The sequence below is a fragment of the Peromyscus maniculatus genome, chromosome X (genome assembly GCF_049852395.1).
Source record: "Peromyscus maniculatus bairdii isolate BWxNUB_F1_BW_parent chromosome X, HU_Pman_BW_mat_3.1, whole genome shotgun sequence".
Taxonomy (NCBI): domain Eukaryota; kingdom Metazoa; phylum Chordata; class Mammalia; order Rodentia; family Cricetidae; genus Peromyscus; species Peromyscus maniculatus.
The window spans coordinates 141,605,503-141,623,482 of record NC_134875.1 but is presented as its reverse complement, the minus strand read 5'-3'; the positions used below and the strand labels follow the sequence as shown (position 1 = coordinate 141,623,482).

Below are 17,980 nucleotides of genomic sequence, written 5' to 3'. Positions count from 1 at the left end.
TATAACTCTTGAAGGGAGCATTGTCAGCCCAGATGGGAAAATTTATTTATTTAAACTATGTAAGTATATGTATATGCAGAATTATATGTATCATATGTAATTATAGGTAGATAGATAATAATATGATGCCTTACAACTTTTCAAACATTCTTGTTATTTTACTTTGCTTCCTCCTTCTAATTTATCTTCCTCTCCTCTCCCTTATTAAAGCCCTCCCTCCCCTCCCCCACTGTGTCCTCCCTCTCTATTTCACCCCCTCTATGGTCTCTTTTACTTTCCTGGTTTCTGCACTTGTTCCAAGCTATGTACTCACATTGAAGACTTGGAGCTGGTAGCCTCAGATGAAAGAGAACATGTGACATTAGTCTTTCTGGGTCTGGGTTACCTCACTCAATATGATCTTTTCTAGTTCCACCCACTTACTTGCAAAATTCATGATTTCATTTTCTTTACAGCTGAATAGTATTCCATAATGTATATGCACCACATTTTCATTATCCGTTCATCTGCTGAAGGACAGTTAGGTTGTTTCCATTTCCTGGCTACTGTGAACAATGAACAATGGACAAGCCTGAGCAAGTATCTGTGCAGTAGGATGTCCAGTCCTTTGGACATATGCCAAGGAGTGGTACAGCTGGATCATATGGTAGATCTATTTCTAGTTCTTTGAGGATTCTCCACACTGATTTCCATAGTGGCTGCACCAGTTTTTAATCCCACCAACAGTGAATGAAAGTTCCCTTTTCCCTACATTCTCTTCAGCATTTTGTTCTGACTGGGTTAAGAAGAAAGTTGTTTTGATTTGTATTTCCCTAATTTTTCTGAGATATTTCTCAGGCATTTTCATTTCATCTTTTGAGAATTTTCTGTTCAGATCCCAAGCCCATTTTTTAAATGAGTGATTTGGTTTTTGTTTTGTGTTTTTTTTCATATAATATATTATGATCAAGGTTTCCCCTCTCTCATCTCCTCCCAGATCCTCCCTGCCTCCCCATACATCCAACTCCATGACTTCTTTTTCGCTCTTTTTAGAAAATGTCTTAGAGTTTCTATTGCTGCAACAAAACACCATGACCAAAAAGCAAATTGGGGAGGACAGGGTTTATTCTGCTTACATTTCCACATCACTGTTCATCACTGAAAGAAGTCAGGACAGGAACTCAAACAGGGCAGGAACCTGGAGCCAGGAGCTGATGCAGAGACCATAGAGGGGTGCTGCTTACTGGCTTGCTTCCCCTGGCTTGCTCAGCCTGCTTTCTTTTTTTCTTTTTCTTTCTTTCTTTTTCTTTTTCTTTCTTTCTTTTTTTTTTTTTTTTTTTTTTTTTTTTTTGGTTTTTCAAGACAGGGTTTCTCTGTGTAGCTTTGTGCCTTTCCTGGATCTCGCTCCATAGACCAGGGTGACCTCGAACTCACAAAGATCTGCCTGCCTCTGCCTCCCGAGTGCTGGGGTTAAAGGTGTGCGCCACCACCGCCCTTCAACCTGCTTTCTTATAGAACCCAGGACCACCAACCCAGGGATGGTACCAACCACAATGGGCCGGGCCCTCCCCAATCACTGATTAAGAAAATGCCTTGCAAGCCAGGCAGTGGTGGCACACACCTTTAATCCCAGCACTTGGGAGGCAGAGCCAGGCGGATCTCTGTGAGTTCAAGGCCAGCCTGGTCCATGGAGCAAGATCCAGGACTGGCACCAAAACCACAGAGAAACCCTGTCTCAAAAAACAAAACAAAAAAAATGCCTTACAGCCAAATCTTATGGGGGCATTTTCTCAATTGTGGTTCCCTCCATTCAGATAACTCTAGCTTGTGTCAAGTTGACATTAAACTAGTCAGCACAGAAAACAGAAAAAAAAAACACAAAAAGCATAAGAAACACAAATACATGCAGAGATACACAGAAAGAAAACTAATCTTTTTTAAATAAAACTTTAAAGATATATTTGCTCCATTTCCTTTCCTACCCCTCCAGAGTTACTCTCACCCTGAGTGTGGAGTTTATTATCCCTGTAGATGTTTTGTCCTTACACTTTACATGAATATAGCTAGAAATGTTTTTCTAGTAGCTTTTAGTCACAATACAGTTTCATTTGCCTGGATTGAAACTTTAGACCCGTGTTAACTCTCTGTGGCACTTTCTGCGGGTGGCTTTTGATCTCTCAACATAGTGTATGTTGGTACTCAGGTCTGTAGGTATCTCTTACATCTGCATTTTGTTCTTCAGCAGCCAAGGGATTTCAGAGTCCCTTATTACCTGTGAGTACAAGTGATATGACTGGATTGGAAAAGAAACCAAGAACCTGAGAGTATGACTTGCCCGGTGATCACAAGAGGACAGAGCCCAGGGCTTGCTGACTCTCTACATTAGCAGACAACAGAGGTGAGCAAGCAGAAGGAAGCAAGTGAGGAGAGGAAGGGAGCTTGGAGGTGAGGGTGGACAAAGGAGGCAGGAGGAAGCAGTCAGAACCCACGGAGAGTGCTTTCAATCTCTCAGTGATTCTCATTCTCAACGCTGGCCCTCATTGGGATCACCTGGGGAGTGTCAAACCTACTGATGCCTGGCACCCAACCCAGAGATTCTAATATGACTGCTCTGTATGGAGCCCTGAGTAAGAGGCTGCTTAAAAGCTCTCCAACTGAGATGAATGCATAGTCAGGGTTGCAACCATTGACTAAGCAGAGCAATTTGTTAGGTAGTGAATTAGCTGAGGGGGCAGTACTTAAAGGCTGGCTTGTTAACATTAATAAGATCTTAATCCTTCATGACTGCCTTGATAATGTGATATAAATAAGGTATTGAGATCTTAGGCCTACAGTCTATTGATAGAAATGAGCTGAGATGAAGGTGATAATCCGCTTTCCTTAGAGCTGTTCACACCAGTCTTAGACGGTAGCGTTTAGTTGTTGTACCCACGCAAGACACAGGGAAGAATGCCACTTAATGAAGGTCACATGAAGAGCCCTTTATTTCCCAGAGGTGGAAAGCAGGCTCACACCAGAAAAGACTATTGACCCCGAGTGAGGCAGGGTAGGATTTATAAACTGAAAACCTCAATTACATCATACCAAAGGCAGGCTACCATGCGGAGGGGAGGGGTGGGGAAGTGTTTTCAAAAGTTTTACTTCAGTTGATTCAAACAATTTGTTTTATATTGTAGAATAATGGACCTGTAAGCCGGGCGTTGGTGGCGCACGCCTTTAATCCCAGCACTCGGGAGGCAGAGGCAGGCGGATCTCTGTGAGTTCGAGGCCAGCCTGGGCTACCAAGTGAGCTCCAGGAAAGGCGCAAAGCTACACAGAGAAACCCTGTCTCGAAAAAAAAAAAAAAAAAAAAAAAAAAAAAAAAAAAAAAGAATAATGGACCTGTAGAACAACGCTGCAGAATGAGAATGTTCTGCTTAGCAGGATGTGGTTAGCTGGCGGGCTGGGCGTGGGGGATGGGAGGATGGGTTTGAGGGGCCTCTGAGTGAGTCAGCTAAAACTAGGACAAAATGGAGTTACTTTAGGTGGTTCACAGTTATCAGAGCTTTAAAGGAGAAAGCAACAATTTTTCATGATGAATGCCCATCAACCCCACAGAGTAACACAATTCAGCAAACATTCTAAGTACTTCCTTTATGAAGGGTATATGCTGCTGGGAAGGAAGACAGATGAAAAATATTATAATCCTTGTCTGGAAGAAGCCCACACAAACGGACAATTCAGACAAACACACAGGCAATTAACACAGTGACCTACGGGCGGCACCACATGGTTGCCTGGGACGGCCTGGGAAAGGCTTTGTTCAGTGGACAAAGAATGGGGGAGTGAGAGCGAGCTCCGCTCACAAACAGACTTCTCAGCTGCAGCAAGGCGAGAGGTTACAAACACGGGAATGATGAAGGAGAGCGCTACAGCAGGGGAATGTGCATGAGTTCTCAACGCAGCACCGCCTGTCATTCCTTTCTTGCTCTGGTGCGTCTCCTGGTTGCTGTGGGTAGGCGTCATTAGCCTTGGAAGGGGAGGAGAAAGATTAAGTTAAGTCTAGGGCTAGCGGACCCTATATTATAATTCCGGGCAAATTATTTCTTACGTGGTTGGCCTGTGTATATACAGACCTGAATGGAATCCCATGCAAAGGTTAAGGCAAGAAAGGATACAAATGCAATCACAAAGGCAGAGAGGCCAAGCCTTCTCCTTAGTCATCTGCAGGACCAAGTGAAGAGTAAATGTTTTCAGGCAGTGTCTTTCTTTTTTTTTTTTTTTTTTTTTTTTTTTTTTTTTTTTTTTTTTTTTGTGATATATATTTTTTATTTTACAATACCATTCAGTTCTACATATCAGCCATGGGTTCCCCTATTCTCCCCCCTCCCACGCCCTCCCCTTACCCCCAGCCCACCCTCCATTCCCACCTCCTCCAGGACAAGTCCTCCCCCGAGGACTGTGATCGACTTGGTAAACTCAGTCCAGGGAGGTCCAGTCCCTTCCTCTCAGACTGAGCCAAGTGTCCCTGCATAAGTTCCTGGTTTCAAACAGCCAACTCATGGAATGAGCACAGGACTTGGTCCCACTGCCTAGATGCCTCCCAAACTGATCAAGCCAATCAACTGTCTCACCTATTCAGAGGGCCTGATCCAGCTGGGAGCCCCTCAGTCTTTGGTTCATAGTTCATGTGTTTCCATTCATTTGGCTATTTTTTTTTCAATAATTGAGTAAAACTGAAATTTATTATATGCCACAGTCGTCCTAGGGACCTCCATGCTATATATATAGCCTCTATGGTTCTATGGGTTGTGGTCTGATTGTTCATTTTATATCTAGAATCCACCAATGAGTGAGTACATACCATAACTGTCTTTCTGGGTTTGGGTTACCTCACTCAGGATGATTTTTTCTAGTTCCATCCATTTGCCTGCAAATTTCATGCTTTCATTGTTTTTCTCTGCTGAGTAGTACTCCATTGTGTATATGTACCACATTTTTTTCATCCATTCTTCCGTTGATGGGCATCTAGGTTGTTTCCAGGTTCTGGCTATTACAAATAGTGCTGCTATGAACATAGCTGAGCATGTATCTTTATGGTATGTATCAGCATTCTTTGGGTATATGCCCAAGAGTGGGATGGCTGGGTCTTGAGGTAGTTTGATTCCTAATTTTCTGAGAAACCGCCATACTGATTTCCATAGTGGTTGTACAAGTTTACATTCCCACCAACAGTGGAGGAGTGTTCCCTTTGCTCCACATCCTCTCCAACATTGGTTGTCATTGGTGTTTTTGATCTTAGCCATTCTAACAGGTGTAAGGTGGTATCTCAGAGTCGTTTTGATTTGCATTTCTCTGATGATTAAGGATGTTGAGCATTTCTTTAAATGTCTTTCAGCCATTTGTAGTTCTTGTTTTGTGAATTCTCCAGGCAGTGTCTTTCAATCCAGAAAAGTAACCTAGACAACTGTTTATCATCAGAACTCATGTGTCAGATGTTACCTATCCATGACAAGCCAGTGGGAGACTAGGCTAGCTGTGAGATCTTCCAAGGGTGTGTGTGTGTGTGTCTTTGCACATTGCATGTAGAGGTCAGATCAATAATGTGTGTGTTCTTCAATCACTCCCTCATCTTGTTTTTTGAATTTATATTATTAGTAGTATTTATTTACTTATTTTGTATGTGAATGTGTATTGTGTGGGCATGCTCTGGGGCTAGCGGCAACTTTTAGGAGTCAGTTCTCGATTTCCTCTTCCTACCATGTGTTTCCAGAATCAAACTCGGGTTTTTAGGTTTGGCTGCAAGTGCCTTTACCATGGGAGCCACCTCATCAGCCCTTCCATCTTATTTCTTTGAAACAGAGACCCTTATTGAACCTGGAGTTTGCTAGAACAGCCGATTAGAAAGGCCCAGGGAGCCTCCTGTCTCTACTTCCCCACTGCTGGGATTACAGATGCGCAAGCACCATTGTGCCTGACGTTTTATGTGGTGCCGAGGATTGAACCTGTGTCCTCAAGCTCTCATGGTAAGCACTGTATCAACTAAGCCATCTCCTGTGCCCTCAAATACATTTTTATTTTCGAGACAGGGTTTCTCTGTGTAGCTTTGCGCCTTTCCTGGGACTCACTCTGTGGACCAGGCTGGCCTTGAACTCACAGACATCTGCCTGGCTCTGCCTCCCGAGTGCTGGGATTAAGGGCGTGTGCCACCACTGCCCGACCAAATGAATGTTTTTATTTGTGTGTTTGAGACAAGATCTCTCTTTTGTAGCCCTGGCTGACCTACACTCACTCACTATGTAGACCAGGTTGGCCTTGAACTCAGAGAGATCAGCCTGCTTCTGCCTCCTGAATTCAGGGATTAAAGATGTGAACAACTTCATCAGTGGTCATCAGCCTTCCTAATGCTGTGACCCTTTAATACAGTTCCTCATGTTGTGGTGACCCCCAACCATAACATTATTTTGTTGCTACTTCCTAACTGTAATTTTGCTGCTGTTGTGATTCACAATGTAAATATCTGGTAAACAGGATATCTGATATGTGACCCCTGTGAAAGGGTTGCTTGACCACCAAAGAAGTTGCAACCCACAGGTTGAGAACCCCTGGATTGAAGGCAATGTGTTGATTTGAATGAGAATGCCCCTCATAGGCTCTGAGGTTTGGAAACCTGATCCTCAGTAGGTGGCATTGTCTCAGTAGATTTAGGAGGTTTGTCTTTGTTGGAGGAGGTATGGCACCAGGGGTAGACTGTGAGGCTTCAAAGCCAAGTGCCATTTGAAGTTCCCTTTCTCTGCTTCCTACTTGTGATTCAAGATGCAAGCCCTCAATATCCTGCTCCAGCCTGCTGCTGGCTGCCACGCTCCCCACCATGACAGACTCTTATCCCTTTGGAAGGATAAGCCCAAATAACTGCTGCCTTCTCTATAAGTTGCCTTGGTGATGGTGCTTTATCACAGCAATAGAAAAATCACACAAAATGATAGGCAGTCTGTATTCAAAGCATTGTTCTAGAAGGACTTAAAAGAGTATGGGTTTTCTTCAACCACCCTCATTAGTTTACTAGTATATCTAACCAGGACTTCTTTTTTTAAGGACTTATTTATTTTAATGTGCATTGGTGTTTTGCCTGCATGTATTTCTGTATGAGGGTGTTGGGTCCCCTGGAACTGTATTATACAGACAGTTGTGAGCTGCCATGTGGGTGCTGGAAAATTGAACCCAGGTCCTCTAGAAGAGCAGCTGGTGCTCTTAACCATTAAGCCATCTCTCGAGTCCTAACCAGAACTTCTTTATGCACCTACAAAGAAGTATGACTAACTAATCTCCATTTCTTTGACAAAAGTTATCATGTTCTTTTTTTTTTTTTCACGAGTTTGAGAAGTACCACGGTTTGGCTTATATTTAGAATTATTCTTCCTAGCCCTGTACTGAGAATTGGCAGCAAGGGAGGAAAGAGCACAACCTCATTGGTATCTAGCGCAACAATCCAGAGAAGAGATTCTTGTTGGAACAGTGAAGGTGGTGAGAAGAAGTTCTAGGTTTCTGGAGCTATTTTAAAGCCATCTTATACAGATCAGATGGAATATTGACCTTCATTGCAAAGCACGATAGTATCTTCAAAGATCTGACTTAGTGATCTCCTAGAAAAACACAATTCAGCGAGGCGGTGGTGGTGCACGCCTTTAATCCCAGCACTCAGGGGGCAGAGGCAGGTGGATCTCTGTGGGTTCAAGGCCAGCCTGGTCTACAGAGCAAGATCCAGGACAGCCAGGGCTACACAGAGAAACCCTGTCTCGAAAACTCAAAAGGAAAAAAAGAAAAACACAATTCTTAGTCCTCTTCCTTCATAGAGGTACTTAATTGGGCACCATTTTCATTTGAATTCATTGTTTATTCCTGCAAAGCTATGGTAACTCTTCTAAGAATAAATGGTTTAATTGTTTTTGAAAAGTTCATTTATGCATACAATGTATTTTGATCATATTCACCCCACTTCTCCCCTTAACTCCTCCTAGTTCTATCCCCTACTTCCCATCCCCTCCCAAATTCATCTCTTCCCTTTAAAAATAACTCACTGAGTCTAATTTGTGCTGCTCATATACTCCCGCTCGTGCGCACGCGGTGTGTGTGTGTGTGTGTGTGTGTGTGTGTGTGTGTGTGTGTGTGTGTGGTGGGGTACAACCCACTGGAGTGCTTGACTTACCATGGGCCATACCTTTAAAGCAAACTAACTCTTCCTCTCCTAGAAGCCACCAACTGTAAATCGCCCCTCAGTTAGGGATGGGGCCTCATGAGCTCCTCCCCCTACTTGCGAGAATGTTGAGTGATCTGGTCTCGTATGGGTCGTGTGCAGGCAAGCACAGCTGCTGTGAGTTCCTGAGTGCAGTGGGCCTGTCCTGTCCAGAGGACCCTGCCTCACCTCAGTCCTCCCTGACCGCTGGCTCTTACCATCTTCCTGCCCCCTCTTCTGTGATGCTCTCTGAACCTTGGAGGGAAGTGGAGTGATGTCCAATTTGTGGCTGAGAACTACACAGACTCTTAGCCTTTGCACTTTGACCAGCTGTGAATTTCTGTGTCAGCTGCCTACACTGCACACACACACACACACACACACACACACACACACACACACACACACACACACACAGATCTCTGACACAGTCTGACTAATCTGTGAATATAGAGGTATGAATTTAGAGGGCAGTTTGATGCTATGTCCATTTTAGCAACACAACAGTAGTAGGTTCATCCCTTGGGACCAGGACCTCCCCAATAATGGGTTTGGGGCCCGATCTCCAGTACCAGGCATGTATTTCCTTCTGTGGAGTGGGCCTTAAATCCAATCAGAAAGTTGCTGGCTACCCTCGCAACCTTTGTGCCACTGCTGTACACATGGGCACCCCTTGCCACACTGGTCATTATTGTTGTTCACAGAGTTCACAGCTGGATGTGACTGGTGATGACCCCTCAGCCCCCAGCAGCCTACATAACACCTTTTGGTGCTATGAAAGCTAGCCATTAAGTTGGTAACATCTTAGTCAGTACCAGTTTGATTTCTTCACATTCTGTGTCCAAAGTCTATAGTGTCTTTAGCAATAGCGTTTACCATCAAGTTCTGGTAAGCAACTATGCTGTTAGTTTTTTGTTAACTTGATACAAACTATATCCACCTGGGAAGAAGAGACTCAATCACATAGGCCTGTTGGCAAGTCTGTGAGGGCATTTTCTTGATTAATGATTTATCTGGGAAGGCCCAGTCTACTGTGGGCACTGCCAACCCTGGGCACCTGGATTATATAAAATAAACAAGCTGAGTGATCCATAAAGATATTTTGTATTTGTGGGTCAAAATGTGATATTTGTCTTTCTGAGTCTGAGTTACCTCACTCAGTATAACCTTCTCCAGATCCACCTATTTATCTGCAAATCCATAATTTAGTTTTTCTTTATAGCTGAACAAAATTCCATGTTGTATAGGCACCTCATTTTCCTTATCCATTCATCAGGTGGTGGACATGTAGGCTGTTTCCATGTCCTAGCTATTGTGATTAGAGCAGCAATGAACATGGATGCACATGTGTTTCTGTAGCAGGAAATAGAATCCTTTGGGTATATGCCCAGGAGTGGTTTAGCTGGGTCATATCGCAGATCTATTTCTAGTTTTTTTAGGATTCTCCGCACTGATGTCCATAGTGGCTGTACCAGTTTGCACTCCCATCAACAGTGTATAAGGATTCCATTACCCACACTCTCATGAGCATTTGTTGTCTTTTACTAATCTCTTCTATTTTAACTGGGGTAATATGAAATCTCAAAGTAGTTTTAATTTGCATTTCTCTGATAGCTAAGGACCAAAAAGTTAGCATTGTGGTTTTTTTTTGTTTTTTTGTTTTTTTGTTTTTTTGTTTTGTTTTTTTTTGCTGTTCTGTGCTGTAGAATATTAGATGAAGATGTGTTCATTTGTTTATGCTGTGGAATATTTGCTTAATGATGCAAAGATGTATTGCATTCTTTTATGTTTCATTTGTTTAACTCTGTGAAGCTGTGTTACTTTGCCTATGTAAAACACCTGAGAGCTGAACGGCCAATAGCAAGGCAGGAGAAAGGATAGGCAGAGCTGGCATGCAGAGAGAATAAATAGGAGGAGAAATCTGGGAAGAGAAGATCAAGCAGCAAAAGGAGAAGGAGAGGAGGACTCCAGGGGCCAGCCACCCAGCTACACAGCCACTGAGTAAGAAGTACAGAAAGGTGTATAGAATAGAGGAAGATAAAAGCCCAGAGACAAAAGGTAGATGGGAAAATTTAAGTTAGAAAAGCTGGCTAGAAACAAGCCAAGCTAAGTCTGGATATTCAGAAGAAAAAGACTCATTTATTTGGGAGCTGGGTGGTGGACCCCCAAAGAGCAAAGTGCAAAGAGTAAGAAAAAAAAATCAACAGTTCTGTATCTTTTTTTTTTTTTTAGTTTTTCAAGACAGGGTTTCTCTGTGTAGCTTTGCACCTTTCCTGGAACTCGTTTTGTAGACCAGGCTGGCCTCGAACTCACAGAGATCCGCCTGCCTCTGCCTCCCGAGTGCCGGGATTAAAAGTGTGCGCCACCACCGCCCGGCTCAGTTCTGTATCTTTTATGAACAATGCATCCCAGAAATCTTTACAAATCATTTCATAGGAACTTTTTCTTTTCTTCCGTACTTTCTGGGGCTGGGAATTAAACCCAGGGCAATCTGCATAATAGGTAAATGCTCCAACAGTTATGGAGATGTGCTGTGGGATTATGCTTTTACAACTGGTTTAGTAAAATGCTGATTGACCATTAGCCAGGCAGGAAGTATAGGTGGGATAAGCAGACAAGGAGAATTCTGGGAATAGGAAGGTTGAGTCAGGACACACCAGCCTGCCATCCACAGAGCAGCATGTAATGGCACATAGGTAAAGCCGCGGAAAATGTGGCAACATCTAGATTAACAAAAATGGGCTGAGTTTAAATGTAAGAGCTAGTCAGTGGTAGGCCTGAGCGAGTGGCTGAGGAGTTTTAATTAATATAAGCTTCTGAGTGATTATTTTATAAGTGGCTGCAGGGTTCATGTGGCTGGGCAGGACCGGACAAAACTTCAGCTATAGAGATGCACACCCAGGGTCTCTCAATTTTGTCTTTTCTTTTATGTGTGTAGGTGTTTTGCCTGCATATGTGTCTGTGTACCACATTCATGTTTGATTCCTAAGGAGGCCAGAAGAGAGCATTCAAACCCCCAGAACGGGAGTTATAGATGGTTGTGAGACAACTTGCGGATGCTAGAAACTAAACCCAGGTCCTATGCAAGAGCAGCAAGTGCTCTTAACTGCTGAGCCATTTCTCTGGCCCTTCTTTTTTTTGCAGCTCTTTAGTATTCCTTAACGTGCATGTATACTAATTTTTTTCATTTTTATTTATTTATTTATTTTTCTATTGTCAGCTTGATACAGTATAAATTCCTATCCTAATAGTGAAATGTTTCATTGAGGCTTGCCCAGTAATTGAGTAAAACCAAAACTTATTATAAGCCACAGTCATCCTAGGGTCCCCCTGCTATGTAGCCTCCCTGGTTCTGTGGGTTGCAGTCTGATTGTTCTTTGCTTTATATCTAGTATCCACTTATGAGTGAGTACATACCACGTTTGTCTTTCTGGTTTTGGGTTACCTCACTCAGGATATTTTCTAGTTCCATCCATTTGCCTGCAAATTTCCTGATGTCATTGTTTTTCTCTGCTGAGTAGTACTCCATTGTGTATATGTACCACATTTTCTTTATCCATTCTTCAGTTGACGGGCATCTAGGTTGTTTCCAGGTTCTGGTTATTACGAACAGTGCTGCTATGAACATAGCTGAGCATGTATCTTTATGGTACGAATCAGCATTCCTTGGGTATATGCCCAAGAGTGGGATGGCTTGGTCTTGAGGTAGATTGATTCCCAATTTTCTGAGAAACCGCCATACTGATTTCCAAAGTGGTTGTCCATGTACGCTAATTTTTTAATGTTGGGTTATTTCCAACTTCTGGTTATCAAGATGAGTAATTTTGCAAATGTAACATTTTGCACATTCCCAGGAGTGTAATTACTAATTAGTTACTAATTTATGTCATAAATAGAAGGGACTTGGGGAAGAGAAAGAGATAGTAGGGCAAGAGGGTAGAAGGAAGACAAATATGATCAAAACATGATACATTCACGGGTTCAAATGTCACTGTGAAAAGAATTGATTTTTACAATTAATTTATTAATTATAAGAAAATTACTATCTTTAAAAATCTGTTTCAGGGATACAGGCATATAAACATCACCTGGCTGACAGGGTGAACAGTCTCTGAGGACGCTGCGCAAGATCTCACGCACAACCCCAGCCCCGGAAGATGGGGAACTGCCTCAAATCCCTGACCTTGGATGACATATCCCTGCTTCAAGAGTCTCAGTCCAACCTGGCTAGCTTAGGCGAGCGGACGGAGCCAGATCAGGAGCCGCAGCGGCCGCCATATCAGGAACAAGTTCCCGTTCCCGTCTATCATCCAACACCTAGCCAGACTCTGCTAGCAACTCAGCTGACTGAAGAGGAACAAATTAGAATAGCTCAAAGAATAGGCCTTATACATCTGCCTAAAGGAGCTTACGACCCTGGAAGAAGTGGATCAGAAAAAAAGATCCGGGAGTGTGTGATCTGTATGATGGACTTTGTTTATGGGGACCCAATTCGATTTCTGCCTTGCATGCACATCTATCACCTGGGCTGTATAGATGACTGGCTGATGAGATCCTTCACGTGCCCCTCCTGCATGGAGCCGGTTGATGCAGCTCTGCTCTCATCCTATGAGACTGAGCCAGGGTCTCTGTCGGAGTTCAAGTGAACCATCATTTTTGGTGGTTCTGATCTTTTGTCACTGAGCCCAAAGAGCCAGGGATTAGGAATTAAGATCATGCACAAAAGTTTCCTAAAAATTTCTGGATGGCTGCAGATGTTGAGGAAAGTATGTGATATTTTAGAAACTTATGGGGGAAAGTAGGATGGATGGTATTTTTATGTAAAGCCTTGACCCAGTGTTTAAAATATAATTGTTATTAGAAAAAAAAATCTGTTTCAGTAGCCAAGTGTGGGTATAGGCGATTCGTACCACACTTGGGAGGCTTAAACAAGAAGATCACAAGTTCGAGGTCAGTCTTAGCTACACGGACAGACTCTGTCTCAAAGCAAATAGACAAAATATGTAAAGAATACATTGGAAGCTGGGTATGGTGACATACACTTATAATCCCAGAAGTCAGGAACTGCTGAATCAGGACTATTGAAAATTCCAGAACAACCATGGCTACATAGCAAGTTAAAGTCCCACCTGATGGGCTAGTACAGTTTGGATCCTGTGGTGTCAAGCAGACATACCCAAAAAACTGGGAAGAGAATCAAATGTGGGTGTAATTCAGTAGCAGATCACATGCGTAGCTTTCTCAAGGCCCCGAGTTCCATCTATAGCACCAAAGGAAAAAATTTAAATGTGAGTAAAACAAGCAGAGATAAAGGAAAAAGAAGGTCCAGGTAAAAGCGAGCATGAACAGAGCCCAGCTACTTCCAAAAGCTAGCTTCTATGCTTTTGAGATCTTCATAAAATAGAAGAGCAAGTATGAAAAGTATATTATGAGCAGTGATCCCTTTCTTTCCTTCCCTCCTTTCTTTTGTTTGTTTGGTTTTTGTTTTGTTTTGTTTTGAGACAGAGTTTTTCTATGTAGCTTTGGAGCCTTTCCTGGAACTCACTCTGTAGACCAACCTGGCCTCGAACTCAGAGATCCTCCTGCCTCTGCCTCCTGTGTGCTGGGATTAAAGGAGTGTGCCACCACCCGACAAGAAAAAATGATTTAATATAAAAGAACAGTGATCAAATCCCAAAAATGGTATCAGAAGCAAAAAGATAAGACATAGTTACACCCTTACATGTTAGAAATGGTTCTGGGGTTCCAAGAAATGACAAAAGCAAAAAGTTTTATTTCTGCATATCTGTAAATAGTCATGTCAAATCAAGCAAGATAGCACACCAGTGGAGGTCTCACTGGGTTTTCATTCCTAACATAAGGAGTCCTGTGCTTCACTCTGAATGGTCAGAGCTTGGCTTCACATTCTTAGGTAGCTGACTAACTCACAATTGCACAGCTGAGAGGCAAAAACAGCTTTATGATGGCAGGCTGAAACTTTGAACACGAACTTTTACCTTAGGAAAATGATGGCTGGAGGAGGGATTTCTGCCGGATGGAGTCCTTACAAATGTCTTTACAGGTGGAACTTTCTCATTGAACTTTTGGCAGCAAAGACAGTACACATTTCCCACATTACAGATAAGAAAAGGCTATCTACAAAACAAATGAAAACTAGACAGAGGGTGGTGGCGCACGCCTTTAATCTCAGCTCTCAGGAGGCCGATCTCTGTGAGTTCGAGGCCACCCTGCTCTACAGAGTGAGTTTCAGGACAGCCAGGGCTGTTACACAAAGAAACTGTCTCAAAAAAAAAAAAAAAAAAAAGGAAGCAAGAAAGGAAGGAAGAAAAACTCATTAGTATTTCTAACTGAGCTCAGAGAGATTAGAAATGCTACCAGATGGGAGGGGACAATGTAAATCAGAATGAGAAATATTCAGAAACTATGTAGTCCAACTCATGAACACACTAAACACCAAACAAAAAGCCATTTTAAAATGCAGACTTAGGGCTGGAGAGATGGCTCAGGGGTTAAGAGCACACTCAGGGGTTAAGAGCACTGTCTGTTCTTCAAGAGGTCCTGAGTTCAATTCCCAGCAACCACATGGTGGCTCACAACCATCTGTAATGAGATCTGGCGCCCTCTTCTGCCTGCAGGCATACATGCTGTATACATAATAAATAAATCTTAAAAAAAAAATCTTTAAAAAAAATGCAGACTTAACTACAAGGAAAGTAAGAACCAGTAAACACAACAGATAATGGGTGGCTTGGAGAAACAGATGAAAAGGACAGTTGTGAAGATTAGGAAGACATGAAAAAACTTCTGGTTTCCACATGGAGGACATGCAAGGAACTAAAGAAAAACTTTCAACTTCACAAGAAAAAAAAAAAAAAACACCGAGCAAACAAATTTATGAATGAACTTGTAGAGGGGCCCCAAAACACCTTGACCACACAGCTGCCATGACAGGCTTAGAGGCCCAGACACAGCTTCTGTGACAGGCTTATTGGCAGGCAACACCCAGACCAGGAAAAGCCATAAGCTGGCCCCACCCAGGGAGGGCCTACATCTAAGGGAAAGTACCTGACATCCCAAACATTCCAACCGTTAGACAAGATGTCCCTGACTCTAGCACATACCTATTTTTGTTTTACAGATACTCCTAGACAAATGTCAGCCAATCAGGGAAATCCCCTCACCCCAACCTCTGCTATGATAAAAACCCCACCCTGCCTGGGCTCTGGGCTTTCTGCTCTCACCGCTGCATTGGACAGAGACCAAGCTTGGAGCTTGAAGGCTCTTTGCTTTTACATACAGGGTTTGGTCTCCATGGTGGTCTTTTTGGGGTCCCTGGATCTGGGCATAGCAAACTCATCTAAGAACAAACATTACAGGACAGATCAGATTCCTGAAATTTGGAGAGAATATCTCACAGAACCAGAACATTTGCTTAAATGAGGCTAAACACACAGGAACAAGAATTTTTTTTATGAGTTTTTGGAGGCTGAGTACAGGCTAGGGAAGATGGCAGAGGCAGATGTTAAGGGGAGTGCATGAGTTACTTTTCTGTTGTGATAGAATACCTTGATCAAGGGCCTAGAAATTAAAAGCACATGCAGAGGACCCGAGTTTAGTTCCCAGTGCCCACATTTAGTGGCTCACACTATAACTCCAGTTCCAGGGGATCTGATTTTTAGGATCCTGCCCTCACTCTTCCGGGTCTGGCATCTTACATCATTAGTGGGCATGGGTGACTGCGTACCTGCTGAGTGGTCACGTAATCCCTGCCTTAAGCTGGACCCAGACCCCCACGCTCTTTCTGTGTTTCCTTTCTGCTCGCTCTTGCTCTCTCTCTCTCTCTCTCTCTCTCTCTCTCTCTCTCTCTCTCTCTCTCTCTGCTCCCACCATCTTCCTTTCTCTCCAGGCCTGGCTTCTTTCTAATAAAGCTTGCTCTAACTCTGGTAGTCGTGGCTGTGGCCCATGACTTTTCCACCGGTAACCAGCACCACCAACCAGTGCCGTTTTACTATCACTGACGCCCTCTTCTGACCTCTGTAGCATGAAACACATGTGTCATGTATATACATACACACAGACAAAACACACATACACATAAATTAATATAAAAAATGCAAAACACCATGGCCAAGGCAACTTATAGAAGGAAGAATTTAATTGGGTTTATGGTTCTAGAGAGATAAGAATTTATCACGGTAGGGGTCATAGTGGTGAGTGATAAGAACAGGAAGCTAAGGGCTTAAATCTCAAATGTAAGAATGAAGCAAAGAGAGAGAACTGGAGAGCTGGAGGCTTTTCACTTGCAAAGTCTGCCTCTGGTGATGTTCTTCCTCCAACAAGGCCTCACCTCCTAAACTTCTCCAAACAGACTCATCAGCTGGGGACCAAGTGCTCAAATATCTGAACACATGGGGAACATTCTCATTCCAACCACTCCAGGAACTTCCTACGGCTTTGCAGGATTATAGTCCAAGAACACCACTAGGCATGCACAAGGCTTGGGAAAGTCTAGAGAAAGCCTGCTTCCTGGATGGAGGGAAAAAACAGAAACCATGATGTCATAGAAAGCACCTGTCACTCTTGGAGAACAGAAGGCTGAATTTGAAGGGGAAAATGTAAGACCTTTGGTCTCTCTCTCTCTTTTTTTTTTTTTTTTTTTTTTTTTTTTTGAGACGGGGTTTCTCAGTGTAGTTTTGGAGCCTGTCCTAGATCTTGCTTTGAAGACCAGGCTGGCCTCTAACTCACAGAGATCCACCTGGCTCTGCCTCCTGAGTGCTGGGATTAAAGGCAGTATTTCCACCCGGCACCAGAAATATTGTTTCTGATATCAGCAAAGGAAGCAGTAGCAGCAGCAACAGGGTAAATCAATTTGGTAGCAAGAGGAAAGGCCAAGTAAGAAAAAGGCAAATAACCTTCCTTCTTGTCGTGCTCCCTTTAAAAAAATCTGGGTTGATACCAGAAGTTGCCACCCACATTTAGAGTGAGTCTTCCCACATCAATTAAGACCATTCCCTAATTGAACCCCCCAATCAGGTGATTCTAATTTGTGACAAGTTGACACTAAGACCAACCATCACAGCGTCAGATGCCATGAAGCTGGGGTCACAGGCAATTGTAAGCTGTCTGATTCAGGTGCTGGGAACTGAACACAGAGCCTATAGAATAATGGTTCTCAACTTGTGGGCTGCGACCCCTTTGGGATCAAAATGACTTTTTCACAGGGGTCACCTAAGACCATCAGAAAACACAGGTGTTTACATTATGATTCATAACAGTAGCAAAATTACAGTTATGAAGTAGCAACAAAAAATAATTTCATGGTTGGGGGGTCACCACAACATGAGGAACTCTATTAAAGGGTCGCAGCATTAGGAAGGTTGAGAACCATTGCTCTAGATGAACAGAAAGTACTTTGAACTGCTGAGCCATCTCTTCAGCCCCTCACCCCCAAATTAATTTTTAAGTGTCTCTTTGCAGGACTAGTTGTATAAGTTGCTTTGGGAGTCCTTATTCCAAGTTGTGAAATCTCGAAGGCAAACAAGAGAGCATTTCATAATATAGTGACTGGCTCATTCCATTTTCTATTACTGTAACAAGCTATCAGGGACTGGGTAATTTACAAAGAATAGCTTATTTGGCTCATGATTTTAGAAGGTAGGAAGTCCAAGAGCATGAGGCCACAATCTGTTTAATGTCTTCTTTTTGTTTGTTTGTTTTTTGAGACAGGTTTTCTCTGTGTAGCCTGGCTATCCTGGAACTCACTTTATAGACCAGGCTGGCCTCGAACTC

General features: G+C 43.1%; 1 pseudogene across 1 annotated transcript; it reads left to right on the top strand.

Annotated features, from left to right (window-relative positions):
• The first annotated feature begins 2,203 nt into the window (after positions 1-2,203).
• On the top strand, positions 2,204-14,882 carry LOC102922837 (RING finger protein 11 pseudogene; annotated as a pseudogene). Its single transcript, XR_013048026.1, has 3 exons — positions 2,204-2,377; positions 5,821-5,984; positions 12,257-14,882. The product of XR_013048026.1 is annotated as an RING finger protein 11 pseudogene (transcript).
• Positions 14,883-17,980: the final 3,098 nt, after the last annotated feature.